General features: G+C 35.0%; 1 long non-coding RNA gene and 1 pseudogene across 1 annotated transcript; both read left to right on the top strand.

Annotated features, from left to right (window-relative positions):
- Nucleotides 1-10,848: 10,848 nt before the first annotated feature.
- Nucleotides 10,849-26,252, top strand: LOC143603794 (chaperonin CPN60-2, mitochondrial-like; annotated as a pseudogene).
- On the top strand, nt 12,267-15,129 carry LOC143603797 (uncharacterized). The gene is made up of 3 exons (XR_013148136.1): nt 12,267-12,671; nt 12,803-14,331; nt 14,946-15,129. It is a non-coding gene; the product is annotated as an uncharacterized LOC143603797 (long non-coding RNA).
- Nucleotides 26,253-27,009: the final 757 nt, after the last annotated feature.

Below are 27,009 nucleotides of genomic sequence, written 5' to 3'. Positions count from 1 at the left end.
AGATTGTTATTTGTCAATAGAACATAGTTAAGATAATTTAAAACCAATAATTCTTTCTTTGAAAATGTATCATATCAAAATATTTATTTATATTAATTGTTACATCTTGATGGCAACAATGCACGTTACAATATGACCTGTTACAATATTACGTAAATAGCATGATATCATGACCTTCACATTACATGGTTGATAGTTAGATGTTATATAAGAGAGCACTCATTTTAAAGAGAAAATTAAAGAACCAATAAAGATTAAAAAAAAATTTTCAAAAAAATTTTATATACTTTTTTAAAAATTACTTTTTTTTTGTTTTTAAAATTTTTTTGTTGTGTGGTGAATATATGCAATAGTGTGTGTATTACATATATACAATAGTGTTTTATTACATATAATACAACACAACTGTATTTATACAATACACATTATTAAATTTAAATATATACAAATACAACACTATTGATGTATGCAATACACATAATTGTATGTATGTAATCCACACTATTGCATATATAATACAAGGGTAAGGTTAATGTAAAAAACAATAGCTTTGTGAGAAGAATAAGAATAGATTTAGGCCTTTAGATCTAAGATCTAGCGGTTGAGATTAGTAGTTTCTAAAAACCATATAGTTTCCTATTTACATGGCATATTGTCCTATTTAAGTGGTTTGGTTTATTTTAAAGGCTTCTCACACTTTTCACAAAACAATTGTTTTTTATTTGAACTCTCTTCTATAATACAATATTATACTATTGCACATATATATACACCACATCAATTTTTTTTTGCATATAATATAATAGTATTGCATATATACAATACAAACAATTGTATATATGTTATTCAACATTATTACACATATGATATGCACACTGTTGCACAAATCATATGTAATAATCTTTGTGCACTATATCAAGTTTTTTTTAGGTGAAGATAACAATATATAATAAGGCTAAAAGAAGAAAAATGTTGAAAATATTTTTTAAAAAAATATATATATTTATTAATTAATTCTCTAGTTCTGTATCTAAAAATGAGTTCTCTATTCATCATTTTCATATATATATATATATATATAGAGAGAGAGAGAGAGGAATGTTATAATAAGAAGTATATTTTTTTCTAAAAAGTATAGAAAATATGTTTTCACCATTAGATTTAATAAAACACACCGCAACTAAAATAAAAGACACAACACAATAAACACACCGCAATTAAAATAAAAGACACCGCACAATAAACACATTTTCCATATACACCGTTTATCAACATATCTAACGCACCAGATTACTTCTTACAGTATTTCTTTGACACACTCCGCTTCTTATTATAACCCCACCTTATTTATATATATATATATATATATAGGATTAGGTTCTTTTCATAAGTGATTTTATAGAGAGAAGTGTAAGAAGTGATCTCAACCATTAGATTATTAATCAATGGTTGAAACATTATTGTATTTATTGTAATTAATACAATTTGAAAGACATTAAAATAAACAAGAAAATGTTAGTTTAGGTAAAATAAAATAATTCATCATTTAATTTATCTCATCCATCCCTAAATAAAAGCTCAAAGCATAAATATTTAAAATTTATGATTTGTAAGTTACAATTTATTAATTTCTTTTTCTGTTTAGTGTAAGATTTAATTTTGTTTTTATTTCACCAATAAAATGTTTATAGTTTATAACATTTAAGCAAAATATTATCTTCATCATCGATTGCTCTTTTGAAAAATAAATAAATAATTTGAAGATGTGTAAGACGGAAAAAAATGTGTACGGGGAAATTGAGAATGTGTACAAAAAGATGTGTATGTGAAAATTAAAGATGTGTAGATGAAAAATTTAGATGTGTATGAAAAAGTTAAAGATGTGTATGAGATATTTGAAGATGTGTCGGAATAAATTAAATATGCGTATGAAAAAATGAAGGTGAGTAGGACGGAAAAAAAAGTGTACGGCGAAATTGTAGATGTGTAGGAAAAAAATATTTTGTGTATAAGAAAACTAAAAGATGTGTATGAAAATAAATTAAGATGTGCATGAAAAAACTAAAGATGTGTAACAAGAAATTGAATATGCGTAAGAAAGATTTGAATATGTGTAGGACGAAAAACATGCACACGAAGAAATTGAAAATGTATTTTTGAAGAGGTGTAGGAAAAAACAAATTAAGACATGTATGTAAAAATTAAATATATGTAGAAATTTTTGAAGAGGTGTAGGAAAAAATTATAGTTGTGTAGGGTGAACTCAAAAGATAGAATAAAAAATTATAAAGATTTACTATTTTATAGATTTATTGATTTTTTTAAATATTTTAGTATTTGTAATTAAATTAATTATATTAGTTGAAAATGTAACCTGTATGGTTTAATTATGTAATAATTGGAGAGAGAATATAATTATATTATTTTAATATTATTTTTATTTACTTTTAATGATGTAAGATTAAAAATGAAAATAGTGGTCCAGATTAACTTCTCGCACTTCTCGCTGTAACTTGACTTCTCGCATGAACCATCCCCTATATATATATATATATAATAGGGTTCAAATAAAAAACAATTGTTTTGTGAGAAGTGTGAAAAAACTTTAAAATAAACCACACCAACTAAATAGGACACTATACCATGTAAATAGGAAACTATATGGTTTTTAAAAACTACTGATATCAACCACTAGATCCTAGATCTAAGGGCCTAGATCTATTCTTATTCTTCTCACAAAACTATTATTTTTTACATTAACATTACCCTATATATATATATGTATATATATATATATATATATATATATATATATGGCTTGGGTTGATCTTTTGAGTTGAGATACACAATGAAGAATCTATTTATCTTTGTATTGATATTTATAGGGTTAAATGTTGTCAACAGCTGCTCCATATTTCTAGATGGGTATATTGTACACATCAAGTCAGATATCGTTAACGATGCTGTGACCCTTCGTTGTCAATCGAAAGATGATGATTTGGGAACACACGTTCTTCGATCGCCAAACCTTGAATACCAGTTTTCATTTTGCGACAATTTTGGCAGAATATCCACTCTCTTTTTCTGTCATTTTTGGTGGAAAAATCTTGAACAAGTGTTTGACGTGTTCAACCCTGATTTGAAACCATTTTGTTATGAAAATAAAAAGGAAGGAAATACATGTAATTGGGAGGTCAGAGAAGATGGATTTTACTTGTATGTCAATCACCAAACCTGGCAAAAAGAGTTTTCTTGGAAACAAGTTTCTGGAAAACTCATTTGATATGCAGGTTGATCGATCTTGTTTCCAATTGAGTTTAATTATAAACAATTCTGAATGAATAAATGCATCTTAGTTCAATTTCTAGTCTCTTTTTAGTTATTTCAAATCATTTAGGGGGTGTTTGGTAGAGGGATTTGATTAGGGAGAAATGGAATTAGAAATATTTCTTTTGTTTGTTTTCCACTTTTCATTTCTATTTCTTTAAAACTAGAGAATTCCATTTCTCTTTAAAACAAAGAGAAATCCATTTATCAGCAGCCTCCTCATAGCATGTCACCACCTCGTCTCCGGCCACCACCCCGTCTCCGGCCGCCACCTCGTCTCCAAGTCTGCAACCGCCACCTCGTCTCCAAGTCTGCAACCACCACCCCGTCTCCGCCGTTCGCAGTGGTGAACACAGAGATAGTAACCGGTTGTAGGTTGCAGGTGGTACGGGTGAACGGAGATTAGGGTTTCAAGTGGTGGTTCGTGGTAGGTTAGGGTTTTCAGATGGTCGGGTGATTGTGGTCGCAGGTGGGTGACAGTGGTGGTGGAAATCGGCGGTGGTCGCAGGTGGCTTCTGATTATCATCATCGTCATCGCCACCACAACCATCACCACAAAATCTCCAAAGAGGCAGTGATGACAGATCTGAGCCTCCTTTTTCTATATCTTATGTTCCAAAAATTTGAATCTTTTTAATTTCTTGTGTACTGTGGTTGAAGAAGGGAATTTGGTGACGGCAGCCGGTGGTGGTGGGCTGTGGTTGAAGAAAGGGCTGTGGTGGTGGTGCTGGTGGTGTGGGGCTGTGGTGGGTCAGAGGTAGAATTTATGAGCGGTTTGGTAGCATTTTATTGATTTCAGTTTTAAGGGTTGAATCGGTCAAAGGTAGAATGTATTTGGTTTATCAAAAAAACATCTTTTAATGATTAAAATTCAGAGATATGTTGAATGATTGAGAGACCATCTCTTAAGTCAGATCTCTTAATCATTCTATACAAGATCGCGAACAACCCCTTAGATTGTTTAACGTATAAAAACGGATAGTACCTAAAGAAAAGAAAATTTTAGCAAAACTAAGTTTTTACATGTAAAACAACAACATCATCATCATCATCATCATCATCATCATCATCATACTCAATAAATCCCACAAATAGCAAAGTTATGGTAGGGTCTGAGGAGGGTAAGATGTAGACAGCCTTACATCTACCCCGTAGGAATAGAGAGGCTGATTTCAGTGAGACTCTCGGCTCGATAGTAGTTTTGCATCAAGCCTTCAACATAAGGCACATAACACTCAACCATTGGGACACCCACCGATTGGTGCATGTACCTTTGTCTTTCGGCCATCAATGCCACCCGATGACGTCTGATTAACCTTCCGCCACTTTTAACGTTATTTTCACAAAATTAGTAAAATGATGTTAAAGTTAGTGCAATTTCACTTCTGCCCACTCGAGGACCCACATATATACATTATATTTGTGCACCTCAACCAGGGCGAATGTAAAACAGCATTACAAAAGAAGAAATTAAATTTTGTAAAACAAGTTTTACATATAAATTTATGTGAATATTAACATATAAAGTAATCAAAAGAAAACTCTAATTATTATAACGACTTAACTATTTTTACAAGTAAAAAAGAAAACTCATTTAAAAAAAATAACATGTAAAAAACTTAATATTTAGCTGTTAGAAAAATAAAAAAAATAAGGCATGTCGGGTTAAAGGTCGAGTTAAATTGTACTCTTACGAACCCGACGTAAAACGTACATTCACGTGTCATTATAGTATAAAAATAAATAACGTATCATATTAAAGGCATTTATTTGTAAGTCGTTACATCTTGATGCCAACATGGCATGCTATATATATGATCCGTTATTATTACGGTATAACGTGAATATATAATATTATATCATGATGATCACATTACATGGTATATATGTAGATGATATATAATTATACAAATATGCATATACATGTATGTATGTATATATATATACACACACAAGCTCGGGTATTTTGAGTAAAGATACACAATGAAAACTTTGTTTGTCTTTGTATTAATATCTGTAGGGTTGAATGTTGTCAATGGTTGCTCCAAATTTGTAGATGGGTATACTGTACACATTAAGTCAGATATTGTCAACGAAGATGTGACCGTTCATTGTAAATCGGGAAATGATGATTTGGGAAGCCACGTGCTTCGGTCGCCGAACCTTGAATATGAATGGTCGTTTTGCAACAATATTGGCGGATCCACTCTATATTTTTGTCATTTTCATTGGAGAAATCTAGAAATCTTGAACAAGTATTTGATATGTTTAACAACAAATTGTCTCTATGATGTTAGGAAAATAAAAGAAAAGGAAATACATGTAATTGGGAGGTGAGAGATGATGGATTTTACTTTTATTACAATCACACAGCTTGGCACAAGGAGTTTTCTTGGAACCAAGTTTCTGGAAAACTCATTTGATATGAAGATTGGTCTTGTTATTTAATTTGCATAAATAAAATAAATAAATAAATAAATAAATACATCTTTTTTTTCCATTTTCCTTTTATTTTTGTCTGTTTTTATATATAGTCATGTTGTTACGTTGCTTGTATTTTCTCAGCTTAGTATATGTTGTGTTTCTCCAAAAGGAAAAAAGAAAATTTTATTTTACTTTAATTATATATAACATAAAAATAATACATAGATAAACATTTATATATTATTTAAGTTTCAGCAATAAGTTTATAAATCTAACAACCTTTTATTATTTAAGGGATACCTTTAATATCATTAAGTGTTGTAAATGAAACTCATTAAATTAATTTTTTTATTGAAGTTTAGGAGTTTATTTAACTTCTAAATGTTTCAATTAATTAAAATTTTAGAATACCAAGTTATATAAATTACAATAAGTTATATAAAAGTTGTAAACTTATTGACCTTAAATATGTTTTATTATTTATTTTATGAAGTTACATATATAATATTGAGACGTTATTAGATTTAATTATACAATATTAGGAACTAAATAGTTTATCATAACAAACAAATTAACTATGAGAAATATATATAAAAGATGTTGATAATTCGAAAGTCCGGAGGCTGACGATCAGATGACAGGGACCAAAATCTCTCAATCACATAAAAGTGTTCGGTTCAAATCTTGGGAAGTAAAAATTTATTGTAGAAAAAAAAATGATCAAGTTTATTATCCTCCATATCTTTGAATGTAATAAAGTTTATTATCATTTGATGCTAGTTGTGTTGCGTTGCTGGTCAACAAATTTACTAAAATTAAAACAATCAAAAAGCAATAAACAATTAAAAACAGAAAACAACAAAATGCGGAGTAATAAAATAAAAGCAGTAAACACATATGTGAGTCATGTGACATGTGTTTTTAAAGTATCAAGGATCTAATCTAAACTAAAAACAATTCTAGATATTTATAGTAACGTTTTATAATTGTTTCAATTGTATCACTAAGTTTTATAAGTAAAAAAAATAGCATGTTACATGATTACTAAAGTTTGTATTTCTCGTAGCATTGCACGAGCACCACTATAACAGAGTTTTGTTTGCTTAAAATTTAGAACAAAGTTTATGCAATTAAAACATAAAAGATTTTATTAATAGTTTTCTTACCTTATTATTCGGCTTAAGAGTTCCCAAAAATAAGTTTCTATTTATGTCTAGAATTATTTGATTTAATTAGAAATGATTACTTATAACTGTCTTAAACCCTTTTAAAACTCTTCTTCTGGAGTTGAAGAGGTAGGTCCCAGCAGAGCCCAATTGGACCCGCAAGACTCACCTTGAACAGGGACGTCTGCGCAAGGACCAACTGCTCCAGCAGGACCCACCATGCTCAAAGAGCCTTACGCGCAGTACGCCAGCTGTACCCGCAGGGAAAGCCTCCCAATGGTGAAGTACCCCGCCTGTTCCCGCAGCTGCGGATACAAGCCATCAGGGAAGGCTACCCGCACTAACAGCAAGGCTACACGCACAAGGCATTAGCTACTTCAGTAGTCACATGAAGGAATGAGCAAGGCGGGAATACTCCCGCCCAAGTGAGCCAGTCCGTATGCTTCTGGAAGGTCTTTCGTACTATACCTACTAAGGTATGGGCGGAACAGACAAATTGACCAAAGCAGCCCATGAACCAATCACAGGGTGACAGCTCACCAACAACAATACGAGGAGGAGCACCCTCTAGTACTGTTTGTCACTATTAGCCGCTGCCTACTCACCAACCCTTACGAGGGGACGTGCGCAGCCTACAGTTGGTGGAACAGTGCGTAGCCGGCAGTAAAGGAACAGTATACAGCCGACCTTTACTGTTGGCCGTAGCCTACCCACCAACCAGCATGGCCTGTGCGTAGTCCACTGTTGGTGGAACAGGATTACTATTCAGCCGGCTGTACCTTCTAGGAAACCTACCTTCGGCTATAAATACTCCAACACCTTGGAATGGTAAGGACATCATCTGATATCTCAATCTTATCTAGCAATCTCTCAATATACACTTATATTCAGAGCAATCTAGTCTGATTCTCACGCCGGAGGGTGGTCACAAGGAGGAACCCCCCCCTTCTCAGTGACGAGCTTACGGTGTCTGTTTTGCAGGTCTCCTGAAGAACAACCTTCTCTGTTGGACCTCATCCCCGTGGGAAACATTACTTAACCCCCAGATTATCTATAATCTGTCCAGGGTTCACTTAGTGTTTCTTCATTGGCGCCATCCGTGGGACGGGGTTCACTTAGCCTTCCACACCCGGCTCATCCTCAGCATCACCATCCCGGACTCCGCAAACCGGTAAACCGGAGATTGGACCCGAGATATCTTCGCAAACCATTCCGCCTCCTGGTAGTTGGAGGCGTGAAGGCTGGGAAGTGCTTGCCAGTTCTTAAATTTCATGGCAATGGGGATGGCGCGAGCGGATATGAAGAAAAACTCCCTCTTCCACGCGCGAAGACTGCGCTCGGTCGCGCAGATCTTTAAACCCTTAATCCGGGTTGTCAACGTGTACCACCCCTTGATGCACCTCCAAGTGTAGAAGGTCATCAGGCGGTCAACGTAGGGCTCAACACCCAGTATCCGGCACACCCACTCAAAGTGGCGAATCTTGGCGATCGCCATGGGGTGCAACTCGGTCAAATGAACACCGTGCCTCTCAAGGACACGGTAAACAAACTTTGTCAATGGGAACCTAAGATTCCCATAGACAAAGAATGCAGCATAAACCCCGATCTTGCCTCTGGGGGCATCGTATACCGTCTGGTGGGGTTCAGGAAACTCAGGCTCGAGAGACTCGAGCATGAACTTCCTGACGACGTACGAATATAGATCGCCAGGCAGAGCACACTGGCACTCACCAGCAGTACTCTTATCATCAGCTGAAGAATCGATATCACGAGACATTTTGTTAAAGTAGAAAACGATTTCGGGAGAATGCTTGCCTAAAAAGGATGAGTATTCGCCGGAAATCGCTTAAAAGATGAAGAGAAGAGTGAAAGTGTGGATTACAAAGAACCCTCTCCCCCTTTATATACTAATCGCAATTAATGCGATGCATTTAATACGGAAGAGAGAGAAAACGAAGGTGCAATGAAACTATGACACGTGGCAAAAAGCAAGCTGGCAACAGCTGTTGACAGGACGCATACCATTAATTTAGCGGCCACGCGCCCGAAAAATCGCGCCCACGCGCCTGAAAAAGCGTCTGGAATGACCATGTACTGTCACATCACCATAACTTCCTGCACGTCCTGACACAGTCAGAAGAAACCGTCGCACGACGTTTCAGATGTTTGGACTGTTCTTATCCTTCCACCAACTCTTCGAAATTTAAAATTCAAAATTCAAAAAGATTCAAAAGTAAGCGGGAAAATACCCCTTACCTTGGCAAACAAGTAACCGTAAGACGGATGCGGGTACAGTGTTAAGGCAAAAACCTTCACATACCTAGCACCCGCAGGGAATTGAAGCCAAGTATACCTCGGCAACCAAGTAACTATAAGACGGGTGCGGGTACAGTGTAAAGGCAAAACCCTTCACATACTTAGCACCAGCAGGGAATTGACGCCAGGAATACCTTGGAAATAAAGTAACCGTAAGACAAGTGCGGGTACAGTGTAAAGGCAAAACCCTTCACATACTTAGCACTCTGCAGGGAATTCAAACCAAGAAGGATCTTCTGGGCCACGCTTGCGGAAACGGGAATAACATCCCCGCATGACGGGAATGTCGAGAACTATATTGGTTGAAACTCCAAGATGGAATTGGTGGTTTTAGCATGATTGATCACTATGTTAAAAACTACCAAGACCCCATGGAGAATCCACACGAATGGGACTCAACGCTCCTGACGTGTGAGGAGGTTACAAACCTACCCGCTTCATACCCAAAGATCAAGCAGAAAAGTCGGGAATTTCTGCGTGACACCAGGAAAACCGCGGGAAGAATCACCCCGGAAAACCTAAAAACTAAACCCTTTTCAAAACCCCTAGCTAAGTCCAAAAGTTCACCTCACTTATTAATAATTCATGAGAAGAACATTGGACTGGGGGGACTTGAAGAGGTAGGTCCCAGCAGAGCCCAGTTGGACCCGCAAGACTCACCTTGAACAGGGACGTCTGCGCAAGGACCAACTGCTCCAGCAGGACCCACCATGCTCAAAGAGCCTTACGCGCAGTACGCCAGCTGTACCCGCAGGGAAAGCCTCCCAATGGTGAAGTACCCCGCCTGTTCCCGCAGCTGCGGATACAAGCCATCAGGGAAGGCTACCCGCACTAACAGCAAGGCTACACGCACAAGGCATTAGCTACTTCAGTAGTCACATGAAGGAATGAGCAAGGCGGGAATACTCCCGCCCAAGTGAGCCAGTCCGTATGCTTCTGGAAGGTCTTTCGTACTATACCTACTAAGGTATGGGCGGAACAGACAAATTGACCAAAGCAGCCCATGAACCAATCACAGGGTGACAGCTCACCGACAACAATACGAGGAGGAGCACCCTCTAGTACTGTTTGTCACTATTAGCCGCTGCCTACTCACCAACCCTTACAAGGGGACGTGCGCAGCCTACAGTTGGTAGAACAGTGCGTAGCCGGCAGTAAATGAACAGTATACAGCCGACCTTTACTGTTGGCCGTAGCCTACCCACCAACCAGCATGGCCTGTGCGTAGTCCACTGTTGGTGGAACAGGATTACTATTCAGCCGGCTGTACCTTCTAGGAAACCTACCTTCGGCTATAAATACTCCAACACCTTGGAATGGTAAGGACATCATCTGATATCTCAATCTTATCTAGCAATCTCTCAATATACACTTATATTCAGAGCAATCTAGTCTGATTCTCACGCAGGAGGGTGGTCACAAGGAGGAACCCCCCCTTCTCAGTGACGAGCTTACGGTGTCTGTTTTGCAGGTCTCCTGAAGAACAACCTTCTCTGTTGGACCTCATCCCCGTGGGAAACATTACTTAACCCCCAGATTATCTATAATCTGTCCAGGGTTCACTTAGTGTTTCTTCAGGAGTCTAATGTTTTCCTCTCATAAATCATTTTCAATCATGTATCGTTTCGCACTGAATGTTGCTTCTAAATCCAGGTTTCATTATCTCTAACAATTGTTTAATTTACGTTTTTGTTCATCTAAATAGTTTTTGAATTCTTCTCAGGATCGCAAACAGAACTCAACAGGTAATGTACTGATCTGTTTGTATGTGTGCATGATGTTTTTTACACATCTACATATGTTCTGCCGAAACTAAATTGGAAGTAGGTTGAATTTGAGAAGAAACTATGCGGATAAAGACGTAAGATTTGGAGTTGAGGCCAGGGCTTTATTGCTTAGAGGTGTTGAAGAGGTTTATGATGCTGTTAAGGTTACTATGGGCCCAAAGGTACTTTAAACATTCGATTTTGTATGTGATTATACATTGATTACTTGTGCGGTTGTTAAACGTGTCCAACACCAAACCAGATTGAAGGCTCATAAAATCTCGGAGAATATTTAATATAATAATTAGTTTATTATTATAAGATAAATTAGTCTTATTTTATTTAATCCTATTTGTTTTAGATTCAAATTGTGTATTTGAGTTGGTATAGGATTAGTCATGAATGGGCTCTATTAGAAATCTTCTTCAGGAAGCTTTGGGTTTGAAGAAGCCCCTCCAAAGAATTGATACGTCGCATTCTCTTTCTCGATCTCTTGTGCAAATTCAAAATTCAAAATTTGATGCACAAATCTATACTTCTCTCTCTCTCCAATTCAAACGATTTCACCATGTACGTTTATGATATTCCACAAATTAGAGATCATATTATCTTTCAATTGATCTTCATTTCTTCAACAACATCGGTATATAATAATAGGCTTTTCCATTCATTATGTTATCGGTATATTACGAAACAAAGGTTTGTCCTTCTTCACACGGGTTAGTTTGTTGATTTGTTAACCTAATTTTCTGATTATGGTATTTTTTTTTTCAAAATCTATGTTCTTCAAATTAATATCATTTGTTTCGTTAGTTTTGTTTAGTAAGATTGGTGCTTATAATATAGGTCGGATATGTCTTGAATGTAATAAGGTTAATGGCTCTGTGTTTTCTTATCAGTTTGTTTAGATTCCCTGGTGATACTTCAGCTATTAGAGATCAATTGCTTAAAATAGGATCATCAAGGTTCGAATTTTGGGTTTATAAGTTTTGGGTATTTATTTATATTGCTATGACATCTAAGAATCAGGAAATCAATTTGTTAAAATTAGATTCAAACATTATGTTTTAACTATCTTATCCATGGTTTTATTGTTTACAGTCAAAAAGCTTCTAGACTTTCAAACAGTGTATTGTTCTTCATTTATATGCTCACATTTAAGGCTTTATGTCGGTGATTGTATGCAATGCAAGACAAAGGAGCCAGATTGTTCAATTTGTTGTCCACCTTTCTTTGACCAAAGGCAAGCAGGTAAGGTTTTAATCTGGTTATTTTCTTAGATAAAGATTGTTAATGGCACTATTGCTCATATCAAGGTTTTGATCATCATTTTGTTCATTCTACAAGTACATTAGGAATGGATGATTTTATGAGATCAAGAATTAAATTTAAATTTGTAAAAGTGCTGTTAGTGTGATTTGTTGTTGATTATGGACTTACTTGGTTGATTGTGGATGAGAATAAAAAGCAGTTTATTTCTCTCTCGGGATCTATAAAGCTTGTATTTTTTTTACTTACTTTGGAGATATTTAATAAACTTTTTTCTAACTTTTTAGATATATTAAACTTGTAAGCAAACATGGATTAGAAATATCTTTTTGCGGTTTGGATCCTATCAGTCTGTGCTTAACATGGCAAATGACTAGAAGACGTGGAGATATGAAGTTCATAAGTAAGTCCATGAATCATTCTTTTTTGTTATGTCTTGTGTATGTTTAGAGATGATTAAATAGTCAAAATGTGTATCTTTATTTTGATCTTCATTTTAGTGGTTATGTCTAATTCTTTCAATTATAAATTTAGAAAGATTTGGTTCACGAGTGGGGTCTAGATTATGCTCTCCAGAAATTTGTTGAGGTAACTAACCACCTCTTTCATTTATTTTCGTCAATTGTTTACGCCATGAAGTTGATCATGTACTCTCTTTTTATTATTGTTATTTATTTTTGGTGACATAGACTGCACATGAAAAGATTAAATTTATCTTATCAAAATAAAAATAATGGGTTTGGGCCACAACAGGTCTTTTAAGAAATTGGTAACTTTGGTTCGGCCTAGAAAGGGACATATTTTTCTATAAAAATGTTCATTTTGGTCCGGGACATATTTGTTTCGGCTTGTATATGGTTCAGGGCTTCAGGCCATAGCGGGTCTTTTCAACGAAATGATTATTTTGATTCGGAGCAGAAAGGGTCTTTTTAGAATGTGATCATTATAACGAATCTTTTTAACGAATAGGTGATTTTGAGTTAGACCAGAAAGGGTCTTTTTAGAAAATGATCATCTTTGTTCGGGCGGTACGGTTTTCAGAAAATACTAACAGGTTTATTTAGAGGTTAACTTTTTTGTAAAATTTTGTATCATATTGGCATGTTGCAACAATTTTAAAACATTGATTGGTTTGTAGTTCTGCCATGGTGTTTGAAAAAATATTTAAGAGAAGACCTTCGAATTTGCTTCAACATTAACATTAAACACCCAATCTCAACAAAGCCTAATTCGATCGTTAATTTTCATTGTCGTTAGTTTGGTTAGCTCTGAAATTAGATCTGTCCTTTCAGTTTTCAAGATTTTGCAGTTTGTTATCGACTTCAATAGGTATGTTTCGTTTTAACTATTTAATTCCGCTCGATTATTCATAACCTTTAATTCAATCTGAGTTCTCGTATTTGTTTCTCCATGATTTGGTGCATTAATTACGTCATGCTACAGAGCAAAGAGACATTGGAGTGGATATTAGGTAAGATTATTCATTTCAACACACTCATATTTGAAGAATAAAAATACAAACTAGAGACAAGGGAAAAAAACATATACCGTAGCATAGAATCCAATTGGGTTTAACTGTCACTTTTAATCCATTGTCAGACTCATTGTACATGCTCTAATATTGAATGAGGTTGTTTTGGTTAGTATAACTGATTTACAAATATTGATAGCGTCCCATGGTTAGTTTTAGAAGATTTTCATCCATTATTTTTGTTTAATTTATGCTTCAGGAATATTTGGTTTTTATTGAAATAGTCATTCAAATTATCTAAAGCATCATTCTAGGACACTTTATATTTATTTGTTTCTGTTCATTATTTGTAGTTTTTTTTTCTTTCATGTTTTAATGTTATACATTATTATCATTAGTTGGATTTTGTAACGATGCATTTCATTAGTTGGCTTCTGCAATGAGTAGTTCATCCAGAGAGGATCTAAGAAGTTTCTATGAGCAATGCAAGTGATTCGGAAACCGAGTGGGCTGAGAAGGACGAGCCAAGCGTGTACATCACCATTAGACAACTGCCAGGTGGCAAACGTGAGCTGAGGCATGTTCAATTCAGGTAAAGATGATGTTTTGAGAATTTTCAATATTATTATTGTCAGTAATGCCATTCTGGTTTATAACTTGTACAGAAACTGTAAAATAACAAAATGCCCCTAATCAAGTTTTTACTCTACAAACAGTTTTAACCTATAACTTGTTGACACACAACAAGAGTATTTGCCTTCTTACAAATTCATCTGGCAGGTATTTTCCACCAGTTTTATTTCATTTTCCCCAATCATGGGTTAAGGTTAAAAGTTCAGAAAAATTTAAATGACAAAAATGCCGTTAACTTGAGAAATTTCCACTCTTTTGAAGTATGCAACAATTGATGATGCAAACTCCAATTTTTGTTTTTATTATTACTTTACAAACAGGTTTATTAAGCTACAACATAGTGACACCTCACAAGAGTATATGCCTTTTCGAAAATTTGTGGGCATTTTCGTCGTCCAAACAATTTTGGTTCGATTTTGCGCAAAACAAAACCAAATTGATGTTTCGGTATTTGGATATGTGTTGATTACTTGAGTAGACCACGCTTACGTTATTCAGTGCTTTATCTTTGTTTTTTCTTAAATATATATAATATTCTTATTTATTTTAAAATGATGAATATTTGTTTTGTAGTATAGATAAGTTTTGAGAAATGACTGCAAGAAGAAAAATAGAGGCAGAATTACAGTACTTGTGATAGTAAGTCCTTGGAGATAGATGACTTTGTTTTTCTTTGTAAATGTGACATATAATCCATTTGAATATCATAGAAGTTATGTGTTGTGATAAAAGTTTATATTGTATCATTTTATTATATTTTATTATGTTTAATTTGGGATCCACTAAATGCAACAAACCCTATAAGGCACTTTTGTAATTTTATAATTACTAGTTTGGTATCATATATAAACTTACAAAGTTAAAATATTGTGTTTGTAGAAAACATCAAATGTTTTGTTTTACTATTATTGCATTAAAAATTTTTTAACCCGTGTGTCACACGGGTATATAATAATAGTTATTATCTACCTATACTAATAAATAAAAATAATAATGATGATATATCCTAACCACATTCAATCTTTTTTAATCTTCATTCTCCTTAATCTAAGCTATCCATGGGTTATGTATTTAATTGATAATGACACATTAATTGTAACCCATATGAAAAAATGTATTTAATGTAATTTAAATCACATTAACTTTTACTAACCCATTAAATCTAATTTTACTACTAGATATATAAAACTTTACCATAATTTTTAAAAAAGCATATAAATCATAAACCATTGAATATATATAATAAGTTTAAAATCAAACGGTGAATTATTAAATTAGTTAAATAATGACTTACTAACCATTATCGTATAATAGATATTTAGTTACGTGTGTATATCAAATTTAGTTGAATAAATACAATATTTATAATCTTACAATTTGTAAAACACTATTTAATTTACATTCTTATTGATCATATAAAACATCTTGAATATATTTAGGTACGAATAATTGATTTTATGTCATACTGAAACAATATTTTAATATTAGGAAAATGTATAATTTAAATATGTAACATTTAAAGTGTGTGATAATATTAAAACTAATCTATAGATTCAAAAGAAAACCCCTAAATTATGTATGATTAAATATATAAATTTCGGTCATTTGACAAATCCCGTGTAATACACGGATTCAAAAGCTAGTTGTTATATAAAAATAGATAGCCTATCCGAAAATCTCCACGTAAGCAACTCAAAACAAAGTCATAGGATTCTAAAAAGGCCATTGTGGGATTATCATATATGGTAGAGGTGTAAAGCCTTTTAGATGGATGGTATTGGGTTCAATTTTAAGAAAAGAGGAAATTATTATTATTATAAAAGAAGAGTTTGGTGCCACAAAGTGGGTTTTTTATGTTTTTGTATATGTATTAATTGTTTTGATTGATAGCAAATACATTGGTCTTGGCTTGGTGGTTATGTTGGTAAAGGAAACTTTTTGTGCCAGTGTGCAGCCCAGGTTCGAATCCCTGGTGCAGCAAATTGTTGTTTTATATTTTTAGATTGTGTTATTTATGTTTTTTGTGTATATGGTTTATGTTTCAACATTGTTTTATTATTTTCTAATTTTGTTATTTATGTTTTTGTGTTTGGTAGAATGGTTATCTTTTCAAATTAACTTTGGAGTGGACTGGATAATTATGTTGTTAAGTGAAACCGACCGAGTTTGCGTACAATCACCGCATTTTGTGTTAGTATCGGTACAATAACGAATACTGACAGGATACCAATTTTGTTTCTATTTTTGTTTTTGTTTTTTTAGTTTCGGTATCATAACAAGCGTGACAAAGACTGCCAAATTTGTGTAACACACATAACCTAAGTTTTTAATTTGTTTTTTATTTTAGTTCTAATGTCATAACGCACATAATCAAAACTGATCGAACTCATGTCGACTTACCGCCTCAAAGTCGGGACCTGCAATATTTGGGTTTTAACAACCTGCCTGGCGCAACACGTTGGGTAAAACACTAGTTATTATTACATATAACTTGGATGCGCTCAAGAGCTAGCTGTTGCTTTTTGTCATTGAGTCATCTCGTACAGAGTATCTACGCAATTATTTGTTTTTGACCGTTCAAAAAGATATACAAAAGCTTAAAAAAATTACGCAAATATAAATGTTTTTTTAAATGGGAATAATGAGTATTTTACATGTAAATTGTGGCCCCGCCAAGATTGCGCCCCTAATTGGAGTGGATCATTATACATTAATAAATGTAAATATGTACAGTTTGTCACCCGGATTTTAATATCTATATATTTGGACGTGCTGTTCAAGGTGTGAGACTCTTATCGAGCTAATTTTGACGTTGAATGTTTTAAAGATTAGGAGTACGATAATTAGTCCACTGTATTATGATAAAAGTTTTATTTTGCAATAGCGTTATATATAGGGGCGTAATGTGATGATTGAACAAAGCAACGGAGCACTAAAAGCAACAAAAGATGGTCTAACTGTTGCAGAAAGCATTGAGTTTAATGATAAAGTCAAGAATGCTGGTGCAAGTCTTGTGAAACAAATTGCTACTGCTATAAACGATGTCACAGGTGATGGTAATATTCTTGTCATGATGAATAATTTGCGCCTAGTTATTATATTTAATAATTAACAACCTTTTGTGACAATTGTTTTAATGGTTTGTGTTTCAGGTACTACAACGGTGGTCCTTACACGTGAAATATTTTCAGAAGGATGCAAAGCAGTTGCAGCTGGTGTGAATGCAGAGGACCTCAGGCGAGGTGTTTTAAATGGCGGTCGATGCAGTTGTAGCAAACTTGAAGAGTAGGGCTCGCATGATAAGCACATCTGAGGAGATCACACAGGTTGGTGAATTGGTATATTAAATTTGGTATGAAATTGCCTTCTGATGGGTACTGAATGTAATATAAGTAACAGGTGGCTACAACTTCTGCAAACGGAGAACGTGAAATAGGTGAATTAATAGTCAAAGCTATGGAGAAAGTTGGGAAAGACGGTGTCGTCACAATTCAAGTAAGGCTGCATTTAGTTACTCTTTACCCTTAATTATTAGGAGTTCGATCAATTTAATTTGTTTAAATTAACATCAGATAATTTACTATATTTTTTTTTTTGCAAAATTCGTATTATGGACTGATGTAGGACGGGAACACATCGTATAATGAACTAGAAGTTGTTGTAGGAATAAAGCTGGATTGCGGATACATGTCTTCACAGTTCATTACAAACCAAAAAAATCAAACATGTGTAAGTTTGTGTGATTACTACTTTGTTAGAATATTAGTATTCACATTGTATTTTATGTATCATTTATATTTGAATACATACATTCATTGATGATTCACAGGAACTAGACTGCCCTGTGTTAGTAATACGCGAGAACAAGATTTCAAGCGTTGATTTTGTTAACAAAATGTCAAAGTTGGCACAGAAGAGAGTATTATCCCTAAGTCTTTTTAACCTAATCAACGAATTGTTAACCATTTGTATTTGTTGATCACCTGATCAATTATTCTATTATGATGCTTTTTCAGAAACAACGACCCCTGTTAATTCTTGCTGAAGATGTGGAAAAAGATGCATTGGCTGCGTTGATTGCTAACAAGCTTCAGACTGGATTAGTGGTTTTTACAACTTTCAAAGAATTTTTCTCTATTCATTAATAACTATCGTTCTTAGTTTATGTAACTGACTTTTTTTTAAATAGGTTTGTGCTATAAAAGCACCTGGTTTTGGTGAAAACCGAAAGGCAATCTTGCATGATCTTGCCGTCACTGTTCGTGTGGTGAGTTTTGATGTTATATAAATGGGTCAAAATTTGGTCATTTTTTAAGTAAACGAGTCAAAATTGTTGGAAAATTTGTTACGTGTGCATTAGTAGGTTGTTATGACACAACAAATGCACACTAATAGACATTGATGAATGAGATATCGATGTGTGATTGTGTGTATTTGAAAGAAAATACTATAGTGGTGTATCCCACATTGGTGGGATGGAGAACTTGTGCCTTGTTTTTCCTCTATAAATAGAGAGGTAAACTAAGTTACAACACACACAAAACCTTACACACAACACAAGCATTGTTGCAAGGTTTTTCCAACTTCTTCTTCTTCTACATTTCTGGTTTCTTTTATTCGAACATTTTTCAGGTTTACGGTTAACTCCGGCAGTACTACTGCTCCGGCTGTTGTACCCTGGGAAACGACGAGTTCTCTTGGGAGACTCGAAATATTGTTTTAAGGGCCCCGTGTTCAACACGATCCTCAGCCAAACCATTTACATTTTTTTGTATTGTATTTGGCTTATTTCTTTGATTCTGTATTGTATTTCAGATTCTTGTATTGTATTGTATGAGTAATAAAACTGTTTGTTAATTTTCTGTTTATTTACTCAATTCACGAATTCGGTTCCTACAATCTTAAAACAATATTTTTAAAATCGTTTCGTGAAAACTTTGTTTAAATTTTCAGAAACTATTCTGTTTTGATCCAAACCAGTTTTGTTTCAAAATAGTATATGTTTTAAAAATAGTTTTTTCTTTTCTGTTTTGGTCTCAGAATCAAGAATTGGATCTTCAAAGTTGGACTTAGACAGATTCATTCTTGGTTTAGCATTCTGAAATCAGAAAAGGCTCCTTTTTGGGCTGTTTTTGGCTATCTAGCACGAGATAGCTTATCGTGAAAACTTTGTTTAAATTTTCAGAAACTATTCTATTTTGATCCAAACCAGTTTTGTTTCAAAATAGTATATGTTTTAAGAACAGTTTTTTCTTTTCTGTTTTGGTCTCAAAATCAAGAATTGGATCTTCAAAGTTGGAGTTAGACAGATTCGTTCTTAGTTTAGCATTCTGAAATCAGAAAAGGCTCCTTTTTGGGGTTGTTTTTAGCTATCTCGCACGGGATAAATTTATCTCGCAAATTTCAGAATTTTCTGAATTTTTTTCTAAGTTACTAACTTGGTCTGTTTTATGTGTTTAAGAAAGATATGACCAACCCCAAACACTTCTAATGCTACCCCTGCTGTCCATTTGACCCCAGCCAATGTGGGAGCGACCACAATGGCTAACCATGCTGAAAAACCCGAAAAGTTCACGGGTGTCCACTTTAAGAGGTGGCAGCAGAAAATGTTTTTCTACTTGACAACCTTGAACTTAGCACAGTTCTTGGAGAAAACAGCGCCCATACCCACTGCCCAAGATGATGCCCAAAGTGTGAGTGCTTTGGACGCTTGGAAACATTCTGAATTTCTATGTCACAATTACGTGCTCAATGGTTTGGCGGATCCATTGTATAACGTCTATTGTGGGATAAAGACTGCCAAAGAACTATGAGAGTCTTTAGACAAGAAGTATAAAACCGAAGATGCGGGAACAAAGAAATTTGTTGTGGCCCGTTTTTTGGACTTTAAAATGGTTGACTCCAAGACTGTGATCACCCAAGTCCAAGAACTACAAGTTATACTTCATGAAATTCATGCTGAGGGTATGACACTTAGTGAAACGTTCCAAGTAGCAGCCATAATTGAAAAGTTTCCTCCTAGTTGGGTTGAGTTTAAGAATTATCTTAAGCACAAACGAAAGGAGATGACTATTGATGAATTAATTGTTCGTCTTCGAATTGAGGATGACAATTAAACGGCTCAAAAATCAGCTCGTGTGGAGCCAATGGGTAAGGTCAACATGGTTGAACTTGGACAATCTTCTAGGGGGGGGGGGGGGCATAAGGGTAAGGGTAAAATGGATAAGGGAAAGGGAAAGGTGAACCTTGGACCGAAGAAGGAGGTTGTGAAAAAGAAACCTCAATCTTCAAACTTCCAAGGTGTTTGTTACAATTGTAATGAGAATGACCATCGTGCGAACCAATGCAAGAAGCCTAAGCGTGAGCGTGCGCGTGCGCATATGGTGGATGGAAATGGTGAACCGTTGGTGGCAATAATCACCGAGCTCTCGGCAATGATTGAAGAAATCAATCTTGGAGGGGACAAACCGCAAGGATGGTTCATTGATACGGGTGCGACCCGTCATGTGTGTGGTGACAAGACCCTCTTTAGCACCTTTAAGGAGGCTGCTAGTGATGCTAAGTTGTTTATAGGGAATCAAGCAACGACCGACATCAAGGGTGAAGGGAATGTGATCTTGAAGATGACTTCGAGAAAAGAGCTTACTTTGAGCAACACTTTGTATGTGCCCGAAATTTGTAAGAATTTGGTTTCGGGTTGGTTGCTTAATAAGTTTGGTTTTCGTTTAGTGTTTGAGTCGGACAAGTTTGTCTTGACTAAGCGTGGAATGTATGTTGTTAAGGGCTATGCCCTCAATGGTATGTTTAAACTTGATGTAACCGTGATTGGAAATGAAATGAATAAGGCATTTACTTCTGCTTATATTATTGAGTCTTTAAATTCAAATGTTTGGCATGGTAGATTAGGACATGTAAATTTCAATTCACTTCGTCGTTTAATTAAATTAAAAAGCATACCAACATTCCACGTTGATACAAAATCGAAATGCGAAAAATGTGTTGAATCCAAACTTACAAGATCATCCTTCAAATCGGTTGAAAGAATAACCGAAACACTTGATTTAATTCACACCGATGTGTGCGATTTAAAAATGTGCCCAACAAGAGGGGGAAACAAATATTTCATCACGTTTATTGATGATTGCTCAAAATATTGCTATGTATATTTACTTAAAAGTAAAGATAAAGCAATAGAAAATTTTATCTTGTTTAAAAATGAAGTTGAGTTACAACTTAACAAGAAAATTAAACGTGTGAGAAGCGATCGAGGAGGTGAATACGTTTCACCATTTGCGGATTTATGCGCACAAAGTGGCATAATACATGAATTAACCGCTCCTTATTCTCCACAATCAAATGGCATGGCGGAACGAAAGAACCGTACATTGAAAGAGATGATGAATGCCATGTTGGTTAATTCTGGGGTGAGCCATGACATGTGGGGGGATGCCATTTTAACGGCAAATTATCTTTTAAATAAGATATCTCTCAAGATTAGGGACGAGACTCCTTATAAGTTATGGAAGGGAAGAGAACCTTCGTACAAATACATGAAAGTGTGGGGGTGCCTAGCTAAAGTCTCCGTACCACCTCCTAAGGCTCTTAGGATTGGTCCCAAAACTGTTGATTGCATTTTCATTGGATATGCTCACAATAGTAGTGCACATCGGTTTTTGGTACATGAATCCAAAAATCCAAATGTACACGTAAACACTTTCATGGAGGCGAGCCCCGATACTGTGTCGTATTTTGAGCACGTGTTTCCTAAGTTAGGACACACACATGAGGCCTCATCATCACGAGCGAATGATGTAGGTGCAAGCTCGTCAACACAAAATGACGACTTGGTTCATGAAGGAACACATGAACGGCCCGAGACTGAGGATGGTGATTTAAGACGAAGAAAAAGACAAAAGGTTGCAAAATCTTTTGGTTCTGACTTCGTAAGCTTTATGGTTGAAGGTGAACCTAATACCTACCATGAAGCAGTGACCTCACCTGAAGGACCTCAATGGAAAGAAGCAATCAAGAATGAAATTGATTCGATCTTATAAAATCATACTTGGGAATTGGTAGATCTTCCAATTGGTTGCAAACCACTTGGATATTCAAAAAGAAGATGAAAGCCGATGGAAGTATTGATAAATACAAGGCGAGGCTAGTGATCAAAGGTTTTAGACAAAAGGAAGGTCTAGACTATTTTGATACTTACTCACCTGTAACACGTATAACCTCTATAAGGTTGGTGCTTGCAATCGCGTCTTTACGAAGTTTGGAAGGGCACCAAATGGATGTAAAAACGGCTTTTCTAAATGGTGATTTGGAAGAAGAGATATACATGGAGCAACCTGAGGGTTTCTCTGCCCCTGGTCAAAAGGTAAAGTATGCAAACTCATCAAGTCTTTGTATGGCTTGAAGCAAGCTCCAAAACAATGGCACCAAAAGTTTGACCAAGTCATGATTGGCAATGGTTTCAAAATTAATGAGTGTGATAAATGTGTTTATGTTAAAAACACAAATGGAGGTTATGTTATTTTATGCCTTTATGTGGATGACATGCTTATCATTGGGAGTAATGATAAAATGGTTCAATCAAAAGACATGTTAAAGGCACGATTTGACATGAAAGACATGAGTTTAGTTGATACTATTCTTGGAATAAAAATCATTAAAACCAAAGAAGGTCTTACTTTGAGTCAAGCACACTATGTCGACAAGATTCTTGAAAAATTCAACAAGGAAGACAAGCGAGTGGCTCGTTCTCCTGTTGACACTACTCTACATCTATGTAAAAATAGAGCTGAGCCAGTTGCTCAATTAGAGTATTCAAGAATCATTGGAAGTCTAATGTATCTCATGACATGTATGAGACCCGATTTAGCATACGCGGTGAGTAGGCTAAGTAGATATACTAGCAATCTAAGTGTTCAACATTGGAAAGCTATTATAAGGGCGCTTAGGTACATAAGATACACAAGAGACTATGGTTTGCATTATACCAACCATCCAGCTGTGATCGAAGGGTATACTGATGCGAACTGGATTTCGGATATGAAAGATTTCAAATCAACAAGTGGGTACGTGTTCCTACTTGGTGGGGCAGCAATATCTTGGAAATCATCCAAACAAACTGTAATTGCTAGATCCACAATGGAGTCTGAATTCATTGCCTTAGACAAATCTGGGGAAGAGGCAGAATGGTTACATCAATTCGTGGAAGACATTCCACAATGGCCAAAGCCGTTGTCGACAATTTGCATACATTGTGACAGTGAGTCTGCAATTGGTAGATCTCAACGTTCAATGTATAATGGCAAATCAAGACATATGAGACGTAGACATAACACGATACGACAACTACTGTCAACGGGTGTTATCACGATTGACCATGTGAGGTCAGAAGGTAACATTGCAGACCCATTAACAAAAGGCTTAAGCACGGATAAATTTTATAAGTTGTCGAGAGGAATGGGACTAAAGCCCTTAATAAAGGAAGTATGAGGGAAACCTAACTTAGCATACTGGAGATCCCAAGAGCTAAGTTCAATAGGCAAACTTAATCATATGACCAGAGGCAGTCACTGTGGGGGAGTACCCCAAAACCAAAGGGAGTCTTGAACTTCCTAGTCCTTTCTCCTAGGGGAGTACCCTAAAACCAGTGACATTTGGAAGAGGTTAAGCATATTAAGGTTAAGTGAAATAACCATGATGCTTTTAATGATTCATGGGAATCACCTATGTTAGAGAGAAGTGTGGTCGCTTCGAATGGAATTGTGGGGAGGCGCAATTTCCTAGAGCTCTCGCAGAACCAGGACCGTGATCCATGACCATAACGGACACAAGAATGAGGGGTTGACCAAACCAGGGAAAGTATTGTGTGAAGGCATATTGTCGTCTACACAAATGGGGGTCTGTTCAAAGTCATCGCGACTACAAACCGCTAGGAGGCTAAGTATGCTTCACAACGGAAGGTTCAAAGGGTAACACCTACCTATCCGGCAATAATCAACTGCTGAAACTTACTTCGAAGAATCGATTTCCATTCATGTGGGGGATTGTTGGAAAATTTGTTACGTGTGCATTAGTAGGTTGTTATGACACAACAAATGCACACTAATAGACATTGATGAATGAGATATCGATGTGTGATTGTGTGTATTTGAAAGAAAATACTATAGTGGTGTATCCCACATTGGTGGGATGGAGAACTTGTGCCTTGTTTTTCCACTATAAATAGAGAGGTAAACTAAGTTGCAACACACACAAAACCTTACACACAACACAAGCATTGTTGCAAGGTTTTTCCAACTTCTTCTTCTTCTACATTTCTGGTTTCTTTTATTCGAACATTTTTCAGGTTTACGGTTAACTCCGGCAGTACTACTGCTCCGGCTGTTGTAGCCTGGGAAACAACGAGTTCTCTTGGGAGATTCGAAATATTGTTTTAAGTGCCCCGTGTTCAACACGATCCTCAGCCAAACTGTTTGCATTTTTTTTTGTATTGTATTTGGTTTATTTCTTTGATTCTGTATTGTATTTCAGATTCTTGCATTGTATTGTATGAGTAATAAAACTGTTTGTTAATTTTCTGTTTATTTACTCAATTCACGAACTCGGTTCCTACAAAAATTACCATCTATAATCTACCTGCAGCGTGGAACTGAAGAATCAGTAGTATGTTTCCTGGCTTTTGTAAAAAGGTTTAAATTGCTAGCTAGATGCTTACATTAAATCATGGATTAACAGCAGTTAGGTGATTAATTTAAAACTGGTTTATAATTAGTTAATTTATTAATGTTTTAGGTCATTGTATCCAAAAATGACACAGTTGTGGTTCATGGTTATGGTAATAAGGAGTTCATAGAACAACGATGTGAACAGGTGCACTTCCATTATATTCAATCTATGACATATATTTGTAACAATTAACAAGATTGAATAAAGGAAAGGTTAAATGGTGTTGTTTGACAGATAAGATCAGCAATTGAGTCTAGCACGTCGGATAATGATAAAGAGAAGTTTCAAAAACGGTTAGCCAACCTTTCAAGGAGTGTTGTTATCAAGGTATTGTCATGTAGCTTTTATTTACTTTTATGCTTAAGGGATGATTTGTTTTGAAATATTTAGATTGGAGGAGCTAGTGACATTGAAGTAGGTGAAAAAAAAGATAGAGTTACATATGCGTTAAATGCAACGAAGGCGGCTTTTGAGGAAGGAATTGTTCCAGGTAATTAAATTGGATAGCATTTGTTGTCTTGTATTAATCATTAAACAATAGATACATATTAAGCAATCCCATTTTTATTTAGGTGGTGGCGTTGCTCTTTTGTATGCATCTAAAGAATTGGACAAGTTGCAAAACAACCAATTTTGATCAGAAAATAGGTGTTCAAATTGTTCAAAATGCAGTAAAGGTTAGAACACTCACAACTATAAACATGTTTTTGCATTTTTTACACGGTTGTTTATAACGTAGTTATCGGTTAAATAAGATGATAAACTTGTCTGTTTTTACTTAACTATTTGCAGATGCAGGTTTATACAATTGCTTCTAATGCTGGAGTCGACGGTTCGGTTGTTGTTTGTAAGCTTTTAGAGCAAGATGACCCGGATCTTGGATATGATGCAGCCAAAGGTTTGATCATTTGTTTTCTTTTAATTTATTTATTTCTTAGTTTTGAATTACCGTTAATAATTAACTCTCGTGATGTATAGGTGAATATGTGGATATGGTGAAAAGTGGAATCATTGACCCACTGAAAGTGATTAGAACCGCGTTAGTTGATGCAGCAAGGTTAGTTAAACTGACCGTGGTTGGGTCGGGGCAAGTTTGATTATTTTATATCTGATTACTGAACCGTTTTTTTGATTGTGTTTAGGATTTCGTCTTTGATGACCGCTAGATACTGCAACAGATTGGCACACATTCTACAGACCAAATAAATACAAAGGGTTGGGTTAGTGTGATTTTAATGTGACTTCGCTTCTTTTTGTTGGCAGTTGGCTTATGAGCGATTTGATTAGCATACAGACATATATTTAAGATTAAGTTTTATGAACAACTATTGATCAATAGATTCATATTATGATATGACTCCAATGTTTTCTTGATGGATGCTATTTTTGAGTAAGTAAAAGAGTTGGTGTTGGTTAAAACACAAACATTAACCATTTTTGTGGATTATATTTATTAGTTTTTTTTCCGGTGTGAATGCCAAGAATATTTAACTATCAAGGAATAAATCAATTAAAGATATCACCTCCACATAATTAGCCTTGCATATATTTGTAATAAAATTGTATCCTTTAAGTTTAGCCTTACACTTATATGTTACAAAGTCAATAAACAAATTGTGTGATACATTATTCACACTTATCTAATATTAACTGCTAAAAGGTTAAAAAAAGAGTCATAGAACGGCCAACTAACACATCCACTAATTCTACACCATTGTATGTGACACAAACACTCAATTCTATGAAAATGTATACTACTAATGTTGGGGTATTTTTTGCCCATGAAAAAACCCGACAACAATTATATATTACATGGGTATTACTATTATTATTATTTATTAATATAAAAAGAAAGGAAAAAAATATATATATAGGTTCACGTTTTTTTTTCTTTGGGCCC

The sequence above is a fragment of the Bidens hawaiensis genome, unplaced genomic scaffold, assembly GCF_021521415.1.
Source record: "Bidens hawaiensis isolate Kalapana, Puna unplaced genomic scaffold, B.hawaiensis_p1.1 tig00062734_1, whole genome shotgun sequence".
In the NCBI taxonomy this organism is placed as follows: domain Eukaryota; kingdom Viridiplantae; phylum Streptophyta; class Magnoliopsida; order Asterales; family Asteraceae; genus Bidens; species Bidens hawaiensis.
This window is presented reverse-complemented; position numbering and strand designations above follow the sequence as displayed.